Genomic DNA, 19,697 nt, shown 5'->3' with positions numbered 1-19,697 from the left:
TTGTAATGGGCGTGTTGCACGCCGCACGCCGTAAACCGCCAGACCAAAACCCCAATGAGTATCCCTCAGTTTGTGACATGTTTGATGTCTCGAATGAGCGGGTCGAGTCGTGGGACCCACCGCAGGAAATAACACAAGGTACTATTAAGTTGAATAACTAAGTTATTAAGGAATCGATATCAATGAAATATCGTGTGTGCCTTTAAGCAAGCAGCTCAAAATAGTCGATATGCATGAAGCATCGCTGTTTTAAAGCTCGACTTAAAAAGTCGCGGATTAAGCGTCTTAAAATGGTAGCATGTTGATCGATATCGTATGCGTCAAAAATAAATTACTTTCTCACTACCTAAAATATAAAATAGCAAGGGCAAGAAATGATCGTTCCCACAGAGAGGACTAGATTGTCAAGTTGTTTCGGTTTCTTAAATAAAACGATGGGGGTTTTCTGATTTTTATGTAAAGGAAATTATACTAAAAAAAAATAAAGCAAAGCAAACACTCAAATCAAGGGTGTGAAAATATTGGATAAAGGTTTCATCTTCAATTGTAAACAAGTTTTTGAACATATGATTAGAATTCGTATTTAATCTCGTTATCATCAAAAGCCCTAAAATACCTTATTACTAGAATACTCCGTCAATTTACCAAGTCATCAACATACACATTAGAGTTGCGTATGTGAATTCTACCTAAAGAATAACCTAACGCCTTGTTGTAATTAAGTTCAATTCCTAGGAGAATTAAGTTTCAGAAATAGGCTACTCAATGCAATTGTCGTACATTGCGCATAACAATTCGGACAAGGATCAATTTCTACATATGATGACGAGAGTGTATCACTACAAACCGTACTCATATCATGCTACTCGTATTCAAGGTTATCGCTCGATGATGAACCCTAAATTAGCTATAGATATGGATATATGTTCAATCAATTATAGACTCAACCAAACAAACATTCAATCATATTGCAATACATCAATCATGCAATTATTATAAACCGTAGAAAGTGAGCGGTAATAAGGAGAGAAAACTAATTCATAAAAATCATAACTTGTTTTCAAAATCCAACTACGTCTTTAACCAATAATAAAATTCTAGCTCATGCTCATGGAGTTCATAACAAAAAGAAAAAGAAAAGCTTTCATGTCTAAACCCTAGAATCAAAAGTAGAAAAGTGATGATAAGAGTTTCTCTAAAAAAAAGTTGAGAACTTCTCTATTTATAGGCTTCAATTTCCTATCTTCTTAGGATTACATCCCTTTCATTGTCTTTGTAAAATTACTCCTCTTGATCCTTATCCAATTAGGACACTTAACCTCTTCAAAATCCACCAAAAACCCTAATTTTCACGTCAATAGCAAGCCCATAACGCATCCCTCCTTTCTCTTTTCGCGCAAGCCCAATAAGGCCTTACAGAAACCTAATCCAAATTGGTTTCACCATTTTGCTCATAACTTCTTCATACGAACCCGGAATGACCTCATTCTTTTTGCATTTTTTTTATATTTGAATTCTATTCAATATGGTCATAAGAAATCTTGGATTTTAATGAGTTGAAATTGGTCTTTGGCCCTTCTTCCCAATTTTGGATGATTCCTTCTTCTTTTCTTCAGTGTGACTCCAAAGTAGCTATAAAACTCAAAACAAACGTAAAATACATAATTCACACGAAAAATAGCAAAGAAAGCATAATTACTAGATAGTAAATATGGTGTATTCTACACCTATCAAATTTCCCCACACTTAAACTTTGCTAGTCCTCGGGCAAATCCAACAAATTTTTTTCTAAATCATACATACAACTCCGTGTCGTCGAGGCTACAGTTACTCTTAGCATGAATAATAGGCATTTAAACCCCTAAGTGTCCCTAGTGGACGAGTTATAGTCTCGTGAAAGCTTACAATAGGTGTACCTACAAAACCAACTCCAACTTCAAAGCGTTCCAACTTAGGACCTAGCGTTTTTGCATGCTAGTAATAAGAAGTTAGAAATACCAAAGAACATATTCTCATTCTTAAATGTTGAATGAGAAATAACCACACCATAATCAGAGAACGCGTGTTTGAGAAACGATCAATAAGCATTTCGCCTCGGCTTCTGCCTCACCAAAAAGATTTTATGAAATTGCACTAAAAAGACGTACTTTTATGGTTCTCACATGTGTGCAGGTAGGAATGAAAAGAGAAATCCTGCAACATGTTGAATGGTGGTAAGGACAACTTCCGAAATATTTTAAAAACCCACATCTTTTAACATTTTGAAAAACCATTTTTCTGGCGATCTCTAAGAAAGGAAATCAACCATTATTATCGAGGATGAGATTACTTACTCACCTTCGCATTCGATTGCGATGATAACACCACTCTCACAACATCCAATAGAAATGTCTTCCGCTACTCGTCTTCATCTTCTTGGTCTTTGGATTCAGATTCAACTATGATGATAAACACTTGAACTTCGTAATTACTTGACAATTTGTAACTCTTTTGCTTAAAATCCTTGTCGCTTGAAATTTCCTTATAGATTTTCCTTCCCCACGGCTTATTAAATAAATAAAAACCAAAAACTTTCTCTTATCATCATTTTTTTTTATCATTTTTTTTTTGTGATGATAAGAACCAAAAATAAAAAAAAATTCTCTTATCATCATTTTTTTTGTGATGATAAGAAAAATAAAATACAAAACAAAATATGGTCGTGGGAAAAGTACTTTACCTCTTGATTCTTCACAACTTGTATCGTCTCGAAATCATAAACTTCAATAGTTCTCACCTTTTTATTTTCTTTGCTCTTGTAAATAAGTATTCATACTTGGATACAAAATCATGCTCATCGTATTGTAAGTCTTCAACATATATAAAAAAATCTGCTCTTTGTATGTTGCTTTACTTGGATATGAAATTTGCTCTTTTCTTGTTCCGTTGCTAGTAAGCCTTGAACGTCTTCAACTTTCCTTGTATATTTTGATGTTGCTCCCTTGTTGATGATGATGATGGTGTTTCTATGAACCCGTTGTTGTCGAGAGAGAGAATGGTGCTAACTGCAAATCGAACTACAAGAAGGAGGCTTTCATCTATAGACGTCACCCTCATGATTGACAAAATTGGCACTCAAGAGATCAAATAGTATTGCTTCTATTGGTGGGAGGTTGGGTATCTCACCATTCTACCCGGAATTAACGTACGGTGACACACACTCAAAAGAAAGATTTTTAGTCCCCTACAAAGAAAATTTGGTCGGTGCCTCACATGATATAAATACGGGTAATCTCCATTAATGATTGATCAGCAACTCTAATAATGCATTTCTCCTTGCTCCTAATTTGCATCACCGACATGATTAAATCCATTATTAACACTCTAACAAGTAAGAAATCCGAACGTAGTTCCATAAGACTTCCAAGTTCAGTTATGTCGGTCATAATTCTCTATGTAAACATACCTAGAAGTATGCTAGTGACTCTAAAATCTCTAAAAATTTGAGGTTTTATGCATTTTTTTTAATTTTAAATATGCTTAACCACTCCCCCACACTTAAACCTTAAATTGTCCTCAATGTAATTGAATCCTCCTAGTAAAGGCAAGGTGGGAAATCCTAACATGATATGGAACAAAAAATAAATAAATAACAAAATAAAAGCAAAAGGATAAGAAATACAAAACCGATGGGTTGCCTCCCATTTAGCGCTTGTTTTAACGTCGTCAGCCCGACTTAGATTTTGTAAGATTCATTCCCCATACACCAATAATCTGAAAAGTTGGGGATCCTTCCATAGAACCTGTTTTGCAAACATTAGATTCACACAAATATTAGTAATATAAAACATAAAAGAATCTATTAACCGGTAAAAGTGTCTCCCACAATTATTCTTGTCCACACTTGGAAGTGCATAAAGGATATAGAAGTCGAGTACCATGGTTTCTTGTTCCAAAACCTGCATAGCATGAGAATCAAATGTTTCCAATGGCGGATATCGAGAAACAAAGTCTTTCAACAATGTATCCGAAGCACATACATTCAAACCAATAAGAGGTAAAGGAGAAGAAACAATATGCAAAGGGTTAGGCAAACCTATCACAATCTCTTGTAGCACGAAATCCTCGTCATCCTTGAAAATTTCAAGTGAATTATTCACCTCTTTTATATCATGGTCCTCTATCACATCTTGCAACCATTCTTCATCTGTTTCTACCTTAACTAAAGTCTCGGCATTAACATCATCATCATCATTTGCAAGCTCAATTGGGTCTTCCACAATCTTGGTCAAACCGGTTTCATTCTCAACATACTCGTCATCATTGCAAAACACATACTCCACTTGATCGCAAAAAGACTCCATTGTACACTCCCCGGGGATGTCACCATAAACTGGTTCAAGCGATGTATTTTCATCGTCATCATCACTATCATAGCTAACATAAGATTGGCTACCACTTCCCAAAGATTGGTCTTTCGCAGAATTTTGCATGTCCTCTTTGTATTTTTCAATGCCTTGTCTTAAAATGGAAACACCTTTTTGAAGCTCTTGGAGTGATCCATCCAAATTTTGAAAATAGTGTTCCATTTGTTGGTAAAGCTCGTTCGACAAGGAAAAAGTAGAATCTGAAATACTTATTTCGTCATTGTTGGGCCAATTATCTTCCCTTTAAATGGGTGAATGATCATAACTACGATCAAAAATTGGGCCAAACATATTATGAGCACATTCGGTCGATGAAACTGGTTCCATGCGTGGTTGTCTACAAATTGACTCCATGATGACCATAAATTGTTGCATTTCATCTACCAAACTAGAAGAAATATTAATAGGAGCACAAGTATCATCCCTTCTTCGTGGTTGCGCATTTACATACCCACTGTAAGAAGGTTGGAATGTATGAGAATAACTAAAAGGGTACCTAGATTATTGACCATACCCAAATGATTGGTTTTGATTTTACTCTCCAAAAGGGTGATAGTTGTCATGTTGTTGAGGTTGAAATCCGTATCAATTGTTTCAATATGTTCCGTTCATAGAAATTGGTACCTGAAACAAGAGTTCTCAAAACTATGTTAAGGACCAGAAAAATAAGAAAAACTAAAAACAAATCTAAAAACAAAACAAAAATAAGAAAACCCAAAACAAGTGACAACCGCTGCCTCCCCGGCAGAGACGCCAAAATTTTATCGTTGTCGTATGCGTCAAAAATAAATTACTTTCTCACTACTCAATATATAAAGGGATATTTTGACTTTAAGTCACATAAAAGTGACCAGGATTGCGTTTGGGTCACCAGAAAACTTTAATTGGAGTTTGGGTCACATGACCATCGTTGACCAGGTTGACAGTTTGGAAAGTTAGTTAAATATTGAAATTACCGAATAAAATTTAGGGATCAATTTATTTACGAATTATACCCTTCTACATTCTCTTAATCATCTTTATTGACTCCCGACTAAAAGTACAACTGACGAGCAGCAGAAGCACTTACTTGTTGATTATCCTCATCTTCTGGAGTTCAAGGGGTCTCCTTGTATTGCACGTATAGACAAAAAACCATGGCATGGAAGTGATTATAATCATCGTTGCCGTGATGATCATCATGGTAGTAGTAGTTGCTGTTGTTGTTGTCAAGTTCATTTGTACTTATTGAAGGATAAAGTCAAGGAAATGTGGGTTAAGGAGGAGAGTTTCGATGTTTGTATAAATTCTACCCGCATATGGATATTGAACCTGGGTCACCTGGCACTAGATCCCTGCTGTTTTGTTTCAGCAGTGCTGCTGCACCTCCTACTCGTATCTTCAGTTCCTCAGATCAGATGTTCCTATACTGGTTCAATAGGAACTATCTTCAAGTTTACAACTTGTGCTCTGAAAAACTTCAGCTTGTACTGCCTAGTTATCATAAAGAGGATAGTGTCTTTCGAACCAAGATGAAAGAGCCGCGGCATATCCTTAATTCTGGTGATGATGATAATTATTGCTCCATAATGGATTATCAGCTGCATCGTCATGAGGAGAACTTCCTTTCTCTGGAAACCTTCATTCCAGGAGGAGTAGTAGGAGTTGATGCTGATGCTTTCTGTGAGTTAGATCTGAACAGAAAATACCATCCATGTGTGGCATATGTATCTATCTACAGAGGTTCACGAGTGTTCTATTCCACTTTTATTCAAGAATCTTAACCACATTTTATCACAAAAAGGTAATAATACCAGAACCTGTGGTAGTGTTTTAATTAGAGTTTGTGAACAATGAGATACCATCTATAATTAAGATTTGAAGTATCAGCCGAGAAAACAGTGAATGGTGGAGATATTGCCGTTGGTTTTGGTGCTAAATATAGATGAATTGAGGAGGTTGCAAAGCTATTCGATAAAACTCCTCAGAGAAGAGAAAAACTAAAAACCGCCACCACCATAAATCTAACGGTTAAGATTAATTGGATATAAATTAATTAAAATAAAATTTATTTTAATAAACTCAAGACGGTCAATAAGGATCATATGACCCAAACTCTAATTAAAATTTTGGCGTAACCCAAACGCAACTCTGGTCACTTTGTTGTGACCCAAAATCAAAATATCCCAAATATAAAATATAGCAAGGACAAGAAAGGATCGTTCCCACAGAGAAGACTAGGTTGTCAAGTTTTTTCGGTTTCTTAAATAACACAATGGGGGTTTTCTGATTTTTATGTAAATGAAATTATATTAAAAACAAATAAAGCAAAGCAAACACGCAAATCAAGGGTGTGAAAATATTGGATAAAGGTTTCATCTTCAATTGTAAACAAGTTTTTGAACATATGATTATAATTCGTATTTAATCTCGTTATCATCAAAAGCTCTAGAATACCTAATTGCAAGAATACTCCGTAAATTTCCCAAGTCATCAACTCACACATTAGAGCTGCGTATGTGAACTCTACCTAAAGAATCACCTAACGCCTTGCGCTAATTAAGTTCAATTCCTAGGAGCATTAAGTTTCAGAAATAGGCTAATCAATGCAATTGTCATACATTGCGCATAATAATTCGGACAAGGATCAATTTCTACATATGATGACGAGAGTGTATCACTACAAACCGTAATCATATCATGCTACTCATATTCAAGGTTATCGCTCGATGATGAACCCTAAATTAGCTATAAATATGGATGTATGTTCAATCAATTCTAGACTCAACCAAACAAACATTCAATCATATTGCAATGCATCAATCATGCAATTATTATAAACCGTAGAAAGTGAGCGATAATAAGGAGACAAAACTAATTCATAAAAATCATAACTTGTTATCAAAATCCAACTACGTCTTTAACCAATAATAAAATTCTAGCTAATGCTCATGGATTTCATAACAAGAAGATAACGAAAAGCTTTCATGTCTAAACCCTAGAATCAAAAGTAGAAAATTGATGATAAGAGTGTCTCTAAAAAAAAGTAGTGAACTTCTCTATTTATAGGCTTCAATTTCCTATCTTCTTAGGATTAGATCCCTTTCCTTGTGTTTGTAAAATTACTCCTCTTGATCCTTATCCAATTAGGACACTTAACCTCTTCAAAATCCACCAAAAACCCTAATTTTCACGTCCATAGCAAGCCCATAACTTTAGCAAACCAAAAATCAACTAAGCACCTTAGTTCCTTTGCTAAAGCGATTGTACAAAAACATCGCTTATTCGATAAGACCAAAATAAAGATAACTCTATATCATCAGGGTCTAATTATCCATAAACTTAGACCTTTCAATTTTAGCAAGACAAGTACTAGGTTAGTTAACCAGCATTTCTTGTTAAGGCACTTGAATAACCGAAACCTCACTTCGATAAATCTAACTAAGATCAGAATTAACTTAGTTTTTCTTATCTGGAATCGAATTGGACTAAACAACTCATCACGTAAACCTTTTCTTTCGTTAATCCGTAAAAAATTCATACAAACCAAATAAATCAACTTGCATAATTATTCACCTCAACCGGAAGCAATTGAAACAACATAAACATTATAACACCGCAATTGCACCGAAATTTTGTAATCCTAAACAATTGATACCACACAATAAAGCAAGATAACAATAGTTTTTCTTAACCGTAACCAATTGAATCACATACACATCCATACACACATAATGTAATAAACATCAATTGTACCAAAATTTTGTTAAGCAAAAGCAATAAATATTTATGAAATAAATTCAGGCTTTTCTTAAACAGGAAAACGATTAACTAACAAACTCGTTACCTCAAATTTCGCATCCACTTCTTCAATATGTTTGCATATTCGTCCAGGGATAGTTGATATCGAAATATCATCATGTTGTCATCCTTATGCAAAAACAAAAGAATAACAACAACCAACCTTTACCAGAGAAAGTTGAAAATCGTTTTTAACAATTGCATGCAAAAGTTGAAAATCGTCGAAACACATATACCTTTATGCTAAACCAAACCGATTCAACATATTGTGGCTTTTTCACATATTTTTATTACCAGAACCCCTCATGATTCTTTAGTAAAGCCTACCAACATGGGCTAGAACTTAATCCTGCTAAATCAAAAAGTCACCCAAACCACAAGGGTTCACAACATTATGAGATCGATTATCAAGGTTAGAAAACCGAAATCAATATCCCATAAACATACATAACAATAATATAAAAGCATTCAAGCACAGGCTATGTAAACTGAAAACTATCACAATAAAAATTATAAATCAAATAACTGTATTCATAATAGTTTTATTCATGATAGACCAATACAATCATTGAAAGAAATCAAAAATTGATGTCTATTTCCTCTTGCAACTCAGTCCTTCATGTCAGTGCTAAATGAAGGCGGATTACTACTCTTCAGCTTTTGAATTTCTTCAAGTAGAAAACCTTGTTGCTTGACCAAAATTTCTTGCAGATGAGAAATTCTCGTGAAGGATTCTACAAGAGCATGTAATTCTGTCTTTGATTGAACACAAAAGTGTGTCAATGCTTCAATACACTGATCTTTCTTCACCGTATTCTCTCTTTCTTTTTTTCTAAGCCAATATCCCCTTTTGATTTTACTCTTAATATCAAGAGACGATCTAGACTTATTATTCAAGTGATATTTATGATCTAGCATCTTTTCCTGAGAAGCCATTTGATCAAGACCCATAGTTCGGACAAGGAATAACCAAATTAGGAGAAAGATCTTTTTATAATTTTCATACTACCGAAAATATAATATTCCTAAAAATACGAATATATAAAATATCTTCAAATACTAGATATTATTTCCATAATCTACACAAAAGTGCTTGATTTTTTCTTCTTCCCCACTCAAAGCTTTGGCATACTGGTGGGGAAAGAATTCTAATACCGATCAGGTGGCATTAGTATGAGATTTTCTTTCATTATGGAAGTTTGAACAACCAGAGTGTTCTTGATCTAGTATAGTATGAAAACATCTCCTTTTGTTACCTTGAACTAACGAAGTATCTTGGGATTGACTGGAGTTGCATACGCAACTATTAGAAATTCTGTTTTTGAGACAGTTTTTTGCATCTTGTCTTATTTTTCCTTTTACCATTAGATGATTTAATAACATCGGAATACATGTCCATTCTTAAAATGGTTAAATCACTAATGGAGGAGGAAGGAATAAGATTAACAACTAATGAAATATTAGATGTTTCCTCTTCTTCAGAATCATATGAATCAGAGGTCTCATCTAGAGTTACAGCTAGAGCCTTTCTTCCAGTGTATTTCTTAAGATTGGGATAGTTTTTCGCAATATGACCAAACCCTTTACACTTGAAGCATTGAAGCTGATAATTATCATCTTCATCATGATCCTTTTTAACAGGTACTCGAGCATGTGGACGAGAAGATCGATGAGTATCCTTAAGAAATCTCTTATTTCTTTTCTTTAAGAGATCTCGAAACTGTCTAGTAATAAATGATAAATATTTTTCAATTTCATCATCAGAATTTTTAGCAACCTGTTCATCTAAATCATTCATTTGTACGTTCCTTTCCATTGGAGCTTTCGGAATTCGTGCAACTTTAAAATCGATTCCTTTACCTTGAATATATTGTGATTCATGATCAAAGATCTTTAACTTACCAACGAGTGTGCTTCGTGTTAGAGTTGAAAGATTGTTTGCTTCTATGATTGCATGTTTTTTAGAATCGTATCTCGATGGAAAAAATCTGAGAATTTTACATATACTATATCCTTTTCAGAAAGTCTTTCCTAACGAGAAAGAAGCATTAATTATCTGAGAGAGTTTAATATGAAAGTCTTCAAAAGTGTTGTTGTCATCCATTCGAAGGTTTTCCCAATCGGAAGTGAGAGTTTGAAGTCTAGCTTCTTTGTCTGAAGAGTTTCCTTCGAATACGATCTGAAGATTATCCCAAGCTTCTTTCAAAGTTTTACATGTTGATACATGATGTTGTAGATCACGGCTCACAGTATGTATTATAGCATTCAAACCATCTGAATTCTGCTTTGCAAGTGCCTTTTCTTCGTTCGAAAAATCTACTCAGCGTTTAAACTCAGTTTACGAATTTTATATCTTTGGAAAAATATAACCATCGACGACTAATAGACATGTATTAAAGTATCGTGATTGAAGAAAATATCTCATAGCAGATTTCCACCATAGATAGTTTATTCCATCAAATCTTGGCGGTATGTTAATTGAAGTCGTTTCATGAGAACTCGAGTTCATTCTTATAGGCTGGATCGCACCAAACACAGATTGCTAGATCTTTTCGTGTTTGCCTGCTCTGATACCAATTGAAAATATGAGGGTACCCAAATATACCTCAATCTAAAACTTTTTCTACATATAAGTCCTTTCTCCGAAAGTGATTGTCTATGGACTGAGTCGAGACAATGCAACTAATCGGTTCATACTTCGTGTGATTATCTATGGATACGAGATCGAGACAATACAACAACGAAGTATGTTTACTTGATAAAAAAGGTTGATACTTAGCCAAACACAATGGGATCACTTATCAAGTAAATAGGAATTGACATTTTGTGTAATTTACTTTAATTATAATAAAAAAATTATAATGCGAAAAATAAAAGTAAATGACACAGCAAGATTTTGTTAACGAGGAAACCGCAAATGCAGAAAAACCTCGGGACCTTTTCCAGAATTGAATAATCTCAGAATTAAGCCGCTATACAAAATAACCTAATGTAGATGGGGAAAAACGGTTCACTGGTTTTTTGGGAAAATGAAGAGTCGAGCGTGTAGAGACTTCCCGAACTGGGAAAACTGCTTAGCCTCACACAGATGCACTGCAAAGGGAGTGCTTAGATTCGAGAGATCAATATGTAGGACTCCGACCTAAACCAAGTCAATGACCAGTTCAGAGTCAATTAGGTCGCAAAGAGGGAGATGGGTTGATCTGTAGGAGGGAAGCTGAGAATTGTCTGGGATCAGTGATGATCAAGGATTGTGGGTGTGTTGAAGGTTTCTGCAATAATTGATAAACTGTTGAGTTCGAATAAGTTTTGATGGATTGATGAATTCTTGAGAGTAGTGAACACCTTGATCCCTATAAGTGTGACAGTTTCATGAGTGGAAGAGTGGGAAAATGGAAGATTGTGGTAAAGTCAGTTCCATGTCGTGTGGAGACTTGACAGATCGTGCATCCACTACTTTGCTAACTCCTTCAACCGTTGACACCACTACGCACATTTCTCGTTGTGGATGGATCCACGTGCTATAGGCCGCGAGACGAAAACCCTAGTTGTTATCCCCAAATTTGACGTGATTGATATCTCACGAATCGTGGAGTCTGCATGACAGACGTGTATTTAGTTTGTTAGTTGTTGACTGATTAGGCAATGAGCCTAGGTTTTGTTGAATCGAGCATGTTTGGCAAATGCTCAGCGATTCACGAACATTAATGTTGCTCATCTGAGCAAATATTTTAAATTCAACGAGTTGTTGAATATTGATGAGTTACTGAATATATGTGGATTATTCAAGCAACTGAGCAAGTATTGCTCAATTCGAAGAAATACTGATAAGTTACTGAATATTGATATTTTGACGTGCAACTGAGCAAGTATTGCTCAATTCGACAAAATACTGAATATTGATAATTTGACATGCAATTGAGCGAGTATTGTTCAATTCGACAAATTACTGATAAATTACCAAATATTGATAGCTGGACCAATATTTGAGCAACTGAGCAAATATTGCTCGATTCGACGAATTATTTATTGGTAACGTAACCTAATAAAATATTAAAATATTGGTATATTACCAAATATTATATGATTAATTCAGATGCTGGTTGCTGAATCAATATAAATTTATTAGTGTTTGAACTTGCTCAGAATAATGATTCCATGAAGCGTTTGTTCGAAAACCCTAATTTTTGGTGAGTTGTTCAACAATTAATGAATTACTGAAAATAGGTCATGAGCAAAGGAGGGACCGACCACGTGATACCATGGACGTCCATACCCAATTGCTCGAATGAGCATGCACCAGGGGTTTCAGTTAGAGAGTTGGTGAAGGAATGATGATTAAGTGTCGGTTTCATCATTTATTGAATTACTACTGGGTTCAAAATTAGGAAAAAACCTAAGTATGAAAGACGGGGGACCGACCAAGAGAGCATGGGGCCGGATCTTGGTGGCCACGGGACTAACTGTTGTCCGTCTGAGCAATCCCCAGGTTGGTTAGAGAGAGTTTGGACCCAATATGAGCAATTGAGCAAATTAGGGCAGAATTATGAAAACATGTGGGACCGGCTTTGTGCAAGCCCTAGGAATGACCCTGGTCGATCATTAAGGCATGCACGTGTTTCCGTGGTGTCCGTGTCTCCGTATTGAGAGTTTCAGTATTTTCTGATGTGCGTTCGAGCCACATTGTGAATTTTCAGAAGAGTTTCATCTTGACTGAAATTCTTGATTTTTGTCGGAATGAGCATGTATGCTCAATTGATCAATATTTTTTAAATATTAAAATAAGAATATTTTAATATTCAGAATTGTGGTGAGAGGCTAGCTGTTCATGTGACCAGGTTGGCTTTTGAATTTTCATGATTCGAGCAATATTCGAGAAGTTATGAAGAAATCATGATTTTTGCTCAAACCAAGGAGTTTCATGAGTTTGAGGAAAATAATAATTATAAAAAAATATGGATTGTAGGGTGTGGGATCGGCCACGGCTAGGGCATGGCCGGTCGGCTATGTTGCCCGGTCCCGCGCTCCTTTCCCTATTTTGTAATATTATTTTTCATGAATCCGTGATGTTATGGAGAATCCATGAGTTTTGTTGAAACAGAGGAGTTTCATGAGTTTAGGGAATAATAATTATAAAAATCTAGAGATTGTGAGTTGTGGGGCCGGCCATAGCTTGGGCATGGCCGGCCGGTTATGTGCCCGGTCCCACACTCCTTTCCTTATTTTATAATATTATTTCATGAATCCATGAAGTTATGAAGGATCCATGAATTTTGTTAAGACCCAGGAGTTTTAAGAAATTGGGGAATGATTATTATAATAGTCTAAGGATTGTAAGTTGTGTGACCGGCCACGGCTTGGGCATGTCCGGCCGGCCGGCTAGGTTGCCCGGTCTCGCACACCTTTCTTTATTTTATAATATTATTATTTTTCATGAATCCATGAAGTTATGGAGAATTCATGAATTTTACAAAAACAAGGAAAGTTGCTAAAATCATGGAGTTTTTCATGAGTTCATGAAAATAACAAAAACAAGGCAAAATAATGGAGGAGACATAGGACCGACCACGACTAAGGCCGGTGGTCCCGGCCCATGGGCGCTCCCCATTATTTTATTAATATTTGTTGTTTTTCCTGTTTTGCGTAGGATTCCTCATTTATTCGTGTTTTTGGATGCTCGTTCGTGGATCCAGGTGCTCAGTCGTGCATCATTGTCGAGTACACTTACACCATTTTTGTGGGGCTTACTCAGGGATGGTCTAGATGCCCGACCGTGGGTATTTGCTACTGATCCATGAAATTCAGTGTAGAATAATTCATGAAATTTAACAAATAAAAATGAGTAGTTATTTTTTATAAATTCATAGGATCAGCTGTGGATTCGACCATGAATTCAGAATAATAAAATAGGCATTACCATTACATGGGATCGTGGATTCGACCATAAAATCGGAGTAGTAAAATTATCTTTTACCATTTCGTGAGATTAATAGTGAATTCGATCATGAAATCGGAGTAATGATATAATATAAATTGTTATTGCCATTCCATGAGATCAAGTCGTAGATTCGATCACGAAATTGGAACAACTGTTATTGCCATTCCATGGGATCAGGTCGTGGATTCGACCATGGAATCAGAGCAATTGTTATTGCCATTCCACGGGAGCAGGCCGTGTATTCGACCATGGAATATGAGCAATTGTTGTTTCCATTTCATGGGATCAGGTCGTGGATTCGATAATGGAATAAGAGCAATTGTCATTGCCATTCCATGGGATCAGGTCGTGGATTCGACTATGAGATAGGAGCAATAATAGATCATTCTGGGAATTCGGTGGTGAATGTCATGGCAGAATTAATCTATGTGCATAGTTAGGAGGCGCTGTCCTGAGGGCACTCTTGAATTACCTTACGAGAATGTCCGAGTCTATACACGGTCTCTCTACATATTTAGGATCAGCGAGTACCACTTTCCTGAAGGCGCTATTGCTTAGGGCTGTCAACGGATAAATATGCGCCGGATATTGGACAACCCGATAAGGTTAAGGTTAAGAATTATCGGATATCCGATATCCGTTAACATCCGGCGGATATCAAAAATACAAACCGATATCGTTAACGTTAATCTATCGGATAGCGGATATTTATCCGTTAAAATCCGATAACGTTGTTTAGATATTAAAAACAGTATGGAGTGGTACAGAGTTATTTTAGATGATGCACATGTGCTTAGAAGATGGAATATTAAGGATCAAAGGCTTCTTCAGCTAAAAGCTCAGTGTAAGTGGGTGGTTACAGGTATGCCCATCGTCAGCACCTCATGCGATATGTATTATGCCATGGCTTTTCTATGTTTATTTTCAGTCAAGTTCCGTCGGCAAATCCTGGTGGAGCGCCCTCTGAAAAACGGAAAGGTTCCCCTTTCACATTTGCAGGTCTTGATGATAACCATTTCTTTGAGAAGATTAAAAACTGACTGTCTGGTCAAACTGCCTCCGTAAGCTGTTGAGACTTTTTTTCAGGAGCTTTCTGATGAAGAACGAGTGAGGTATGACCAAAAGGAATCGGATTTCCAGGAAGCAGTTCAAACTTACATCCGTCTTGGCCATGATGTGTCCGAGTATATCTAGGGGTAGGAAATTAGAAGTACACCCCTAGACTATCGGATATCGGATATTAACCTAACGGAAAGGCCTATTCCAATATCGTTATCGTTAAGAGAAAATATCCGATAAAATATCCGATTCTGATATGTCGGATAAAATACTATAGGATGTCGGATTTCGGAAATGGATATCGGATATCGGTTATCCGTTGCCATCCCTACTATTGCTCTCAATCTTACGGAGAACCGCCTAATCGTTCTTCTATATAGGGGGGGTCGCTCTCATGTAGTCAGGGAACAATGAGTATCACCGACGTCCTGAAGGCGTTAAGCCCTTTAAACAAACAATTATGTAGGAGGACCGCCCAATTCTCTTATTCTACATAGAGGGCACAATGAAATGCCAGGGATCGAAAGCTCAGCTAGTGGAGGCTTTTCGAAAGACATATTCACCATGGCTTCATAAAGTATGAATCGTCACATGACTGAAGCTGTATTAGAAACATGCAATATCATGGTTTTACGGTTTTGACATTTGTTGAAAATACACCATCAACATTAAGTCCCATGCTTAGCTAGGGACAGTCATGTTCCATGGTAAGCATTAAATGGTGATTTTCAGTCGACGAAATCGCGGTTGAACTCAATCTACAAAGGTAGTTTCAGAATCCTCGATTTGCTCTAATGGTGTCATGTCCAAGCAAATGTTCAGGTGAGGACCCTGATAGTGTGATAGGGTGTTATTTTGTGGGCATGGAGAGGTGAAGTGCTGCTGATTTGGTTAGTTAAAAGCCTAGTTTTGGTCGATTTAGGATTTACGGGCCCGAACCCAAAAGAGGAAACCTAAGTGTTTTAGGTTTTAGAAATAAAAATAATATAAAAGGTACCCTAATATTTTTATTATTGATCTATTGGGTACCTCCCTCTATTCATCATCTTCACGAGAAGTAACAAAGAAGGACAGTTCGCTGGACCTTCCACCGCCGACCGACGCCGACCGAACTCCGTCCGAGTTTTGGCGCCGACAGGTAATATTTTTTTTTTTTGCTGTATGTTATATGATTCATGAATTGTTCATAAAACAAAAATCCCATAGTTGCAAGCATGCGTAAGATTTATGAAAAATTTGTTTTAGAAAACGTATGAATGCCCGTTTTTCGTTGGTTTAGGAAACGAACAAAAAATCTCTAATATGGAAGAGATACATGAAATTTTGCATAGACATGGTATAATTGCAGTAGAATTTTTTTTTGTTTACTAGGTTTCATGAAAACCCAAGTTTTTTTCGAAGCATGGACTTTGCAAATACCTTTAAAACGTAGGATTGTTCGCAATAAAAGTAGTAAATAATAATCCTTAGGGTTAAAGGAAATTTTGAAAAGACATGGAGTCCATGATAAAGTTTATTAGTAAAGTTTTGTTTGAAACATGCAGACTTTTACAAAAATATAAAAGACCCTGGTTTCGTAGACGAATGCTCGTTTGAGCAAAAAAGTGTTTTTTTTTTGTTCACGTGAGTTGTTATCTCACGATTTTTTTTTGAAATGTGTGAACTGGTCACGATTTTGTGTATACAAAGAAAATCAAATTTTGATTTATGAGGAATTGTTGAAAACAAACAATGTTTCCACGAGTTGATGAATTCGTAGTGTATGTGCAAGTTTGGTGATTTTATAGTGTATGTACACGTAAAAATCAGTGAACATTCACATGGAGGGTTGTGTGAATTATTCATAGTTTCATGAAAAGTCAATGTTAACTTTAAATAATAATAAATTTTGCTCGGCTTTGCAGGTTTGAAAGAACGAATAAGTTTTTTCGATGTTTTACGATGTTATCACTAAGTTCGTGAAATCGTAAATAGGTAAGAGTTTAGGATTACCATTTTTGTAGACGCTGATCATAAGCATCATAATTATTTGATTACTTTAATTCCATTGTGTTGACGAAACTCGTATGGAATGTTGCAATTTCTTGGCAGAGATGACTTGACTCCATAATAATGCTGAAAGTGACATTTCCAGTGACACTTCTGGAGATGATGTTTCCACAGATGCATCTTCTAGAGATGATGATTGTTCCGGGGATGACGATTCTGGAACTTCTCAATGGAAAGAGGAAATTCCCAAACCAAAGAACATTCCAAGCGCTGAAGACAGGTTCTTTGAATATTTATGTAGGCCTGAAAAACGCCCTTTAGGTTCTTCGTTTCGGTTGCTCGTAAATCCCAGGACTACTGTTCAGAATAAGTTGGTGTCTCCTTTAGCAATAATTCGATTCTATTTAAAAGGGAAACATTATTCGGCTTCTCATGTGGAACTCAAACTTTCTCGGAAGCCGCTGACGCATTTTTCTGGATGGACAAGGCACATGCTAGGAAATAGCCGTGTGAGGATCTTGCTAGATAGTGTGCAGGTGACGAGAGCCATTCAAGCTTCTGGTGATTTGATCATTAATCATGATATACCAGGTATCGTGGATTTGCTTGCTCGTTGGTGTATTCCTATTCACACCTTCATATGCATATGGGGAGAGTTCACAATTACCTTAGAAGATGTAGTTGCTTTGTTGCATCTTCCAGTCACCGCAAATTTCCATGTAGAACTTTCGACAGAGGAGAAACTGATATCTCGTACCTTGGAAACTAATATGCGCGAGTTCAATGAGTCTCCCAAATTTTTCTATGCTCAGTGGTTGAGATACTGGTAGACGAGAGATAGAATTCCTAAAGAACATGTTGATGGTACCCTATCCGTTGCCGCTTTCTTGTGCGTGTGACTTTCCAGGGATGTTCTTAAGGATATCAGACATTTTCTGAAGCCGTTGGTGATACCCTTTGATATTAGGATGGTCAAAGGTGAGAAACTTTCAATTGGTAGCCTGTTTTTAGGTTCACTATTTTCCAATTTGGATTCTTTGGTCATTGACTCCAGCGTCTCTAACGGTTTCATGAAAATTGAGACATATGCTAATACCATGTTCCTCTAAGCTTTGATGTGGGAGCATCTTGAGAAGTATGCTCCAATTCCTCGTAGTATTTTTCAAGGTCCTAATGTCGACACTCGTCATGCTTTCCTCTAAAAAGACAACGCCAGGATCATGAGGTGGTCTACAAAGCAGCCGCAGTACAAGATATGCATCACTGATGTTTTGGACATTGAATCTGAGTTCAATTTTCACCCCTGGGTGTCGGTTCCTGACCTTTTCTCACAATTGATCACCTTCAATACTTCTGAAGAAAATATCACATTGAGAACTGGTGTTGATTTGAATGATGGAGAGAGATCTTTCATATTAAGTTGCACTCCTGACCACCTAATATCAGTAATGCATGGAGATTTCAGAGTAGAGGAATATAACATCGACAGAGCGGCTCGGAAAATGGGAGTTGACCAATGTATCCCAGGTCACTGGATGAACAAACCATCAATTAAGTATCTGAAGGCCAATCTGGACTGCACTCATGTGGAGGGGAATGCATATTTATCCCCGTGCTCTGATTGTGCTTGTTTCGTGACTCCGAGTTACATAGACTTCTGGCGTCAACAACTTGAGCGTATGTATACTTTTGTGATGGATGTTAAGTCCCCATCGTCATATTTTCTTTCCCTTTAACTCTATTAATGCTCGACCAAGGCTGAAGTAATTTCCCGTGGTGACAACATGAAGACATCTCCGGAATGCGCACAAGTAAGCCTCTTTTGTTCTCAATTTGATGAGAGTAAGATGGACGTATTTCTAATCATCCATTGATTTTGTGTAGGATGGTCGTGTCGTGAGGCCTTCAATCTGTGTAAGCTTCTAAGACCTTCAAGAAAGTCCCCAGGGTGGAGAAGGAAGGAGTAAAACATCTCATAGAATGATACCGAATAGAGTGCAATCCCCTGCCGTTTCTTTGGTAAGTTGTTAGCATTTGTCTTATTGTTGAGGCTTTCTTGTCCATATAATCATGATCTTAGAAAAGTATTACTAACTTGTTTCATAATTTTTCTCCATCGGTTATTGACGATGTTCATCTTTCTTCTATACGAACTACTCAGGAATCCAGCGTTGATGGAGAAGTCGATGTAAGTATCCCTTCGTGTAAGTAATTTCGGCATTTACTTGAATGAAATAATGATGATTATTGTTGATAAATCCATAAATATATTGTTGTGGAAAGTCCTCATGGTCATGCCATCCCTTTGGCTTCGAGTAGTAGGGAGAAAGAAAATCCTCAAGAACTGCGACTGAATGGAAATAAAGGTGTTCCTAATGTTGATGCCGACCTTGTTAACCCTTCAAATGAGTTGGAGACTCTTCAAGTAAGTATTCATTTCGTATTATCTTCATATAAGCATAGTGTTGCTGATTTTTTGACGAATGAATGAGAATCCCAACGAATACATCAGAAATTTTGCCGAA

The sequence above is a fragment of the Papaver somniferum genome, chromosome 11, assembly GCF_003573695.1.
Source record: "Papaver somniferum cultivar HN1 chromosome 11, ASM357369v1, whole genome shotgun sequence".
In the NCBI taxonomy this organism is placed as follows: Eukaryota; Viridiplantae; Streptophyta; class Magnoliopsida; order Ranunculales; family Papaveraceae; genus Papaver; species Papaver somniferum.
This window is presented reverse-complemented; position numbering follows the sequence as displayed.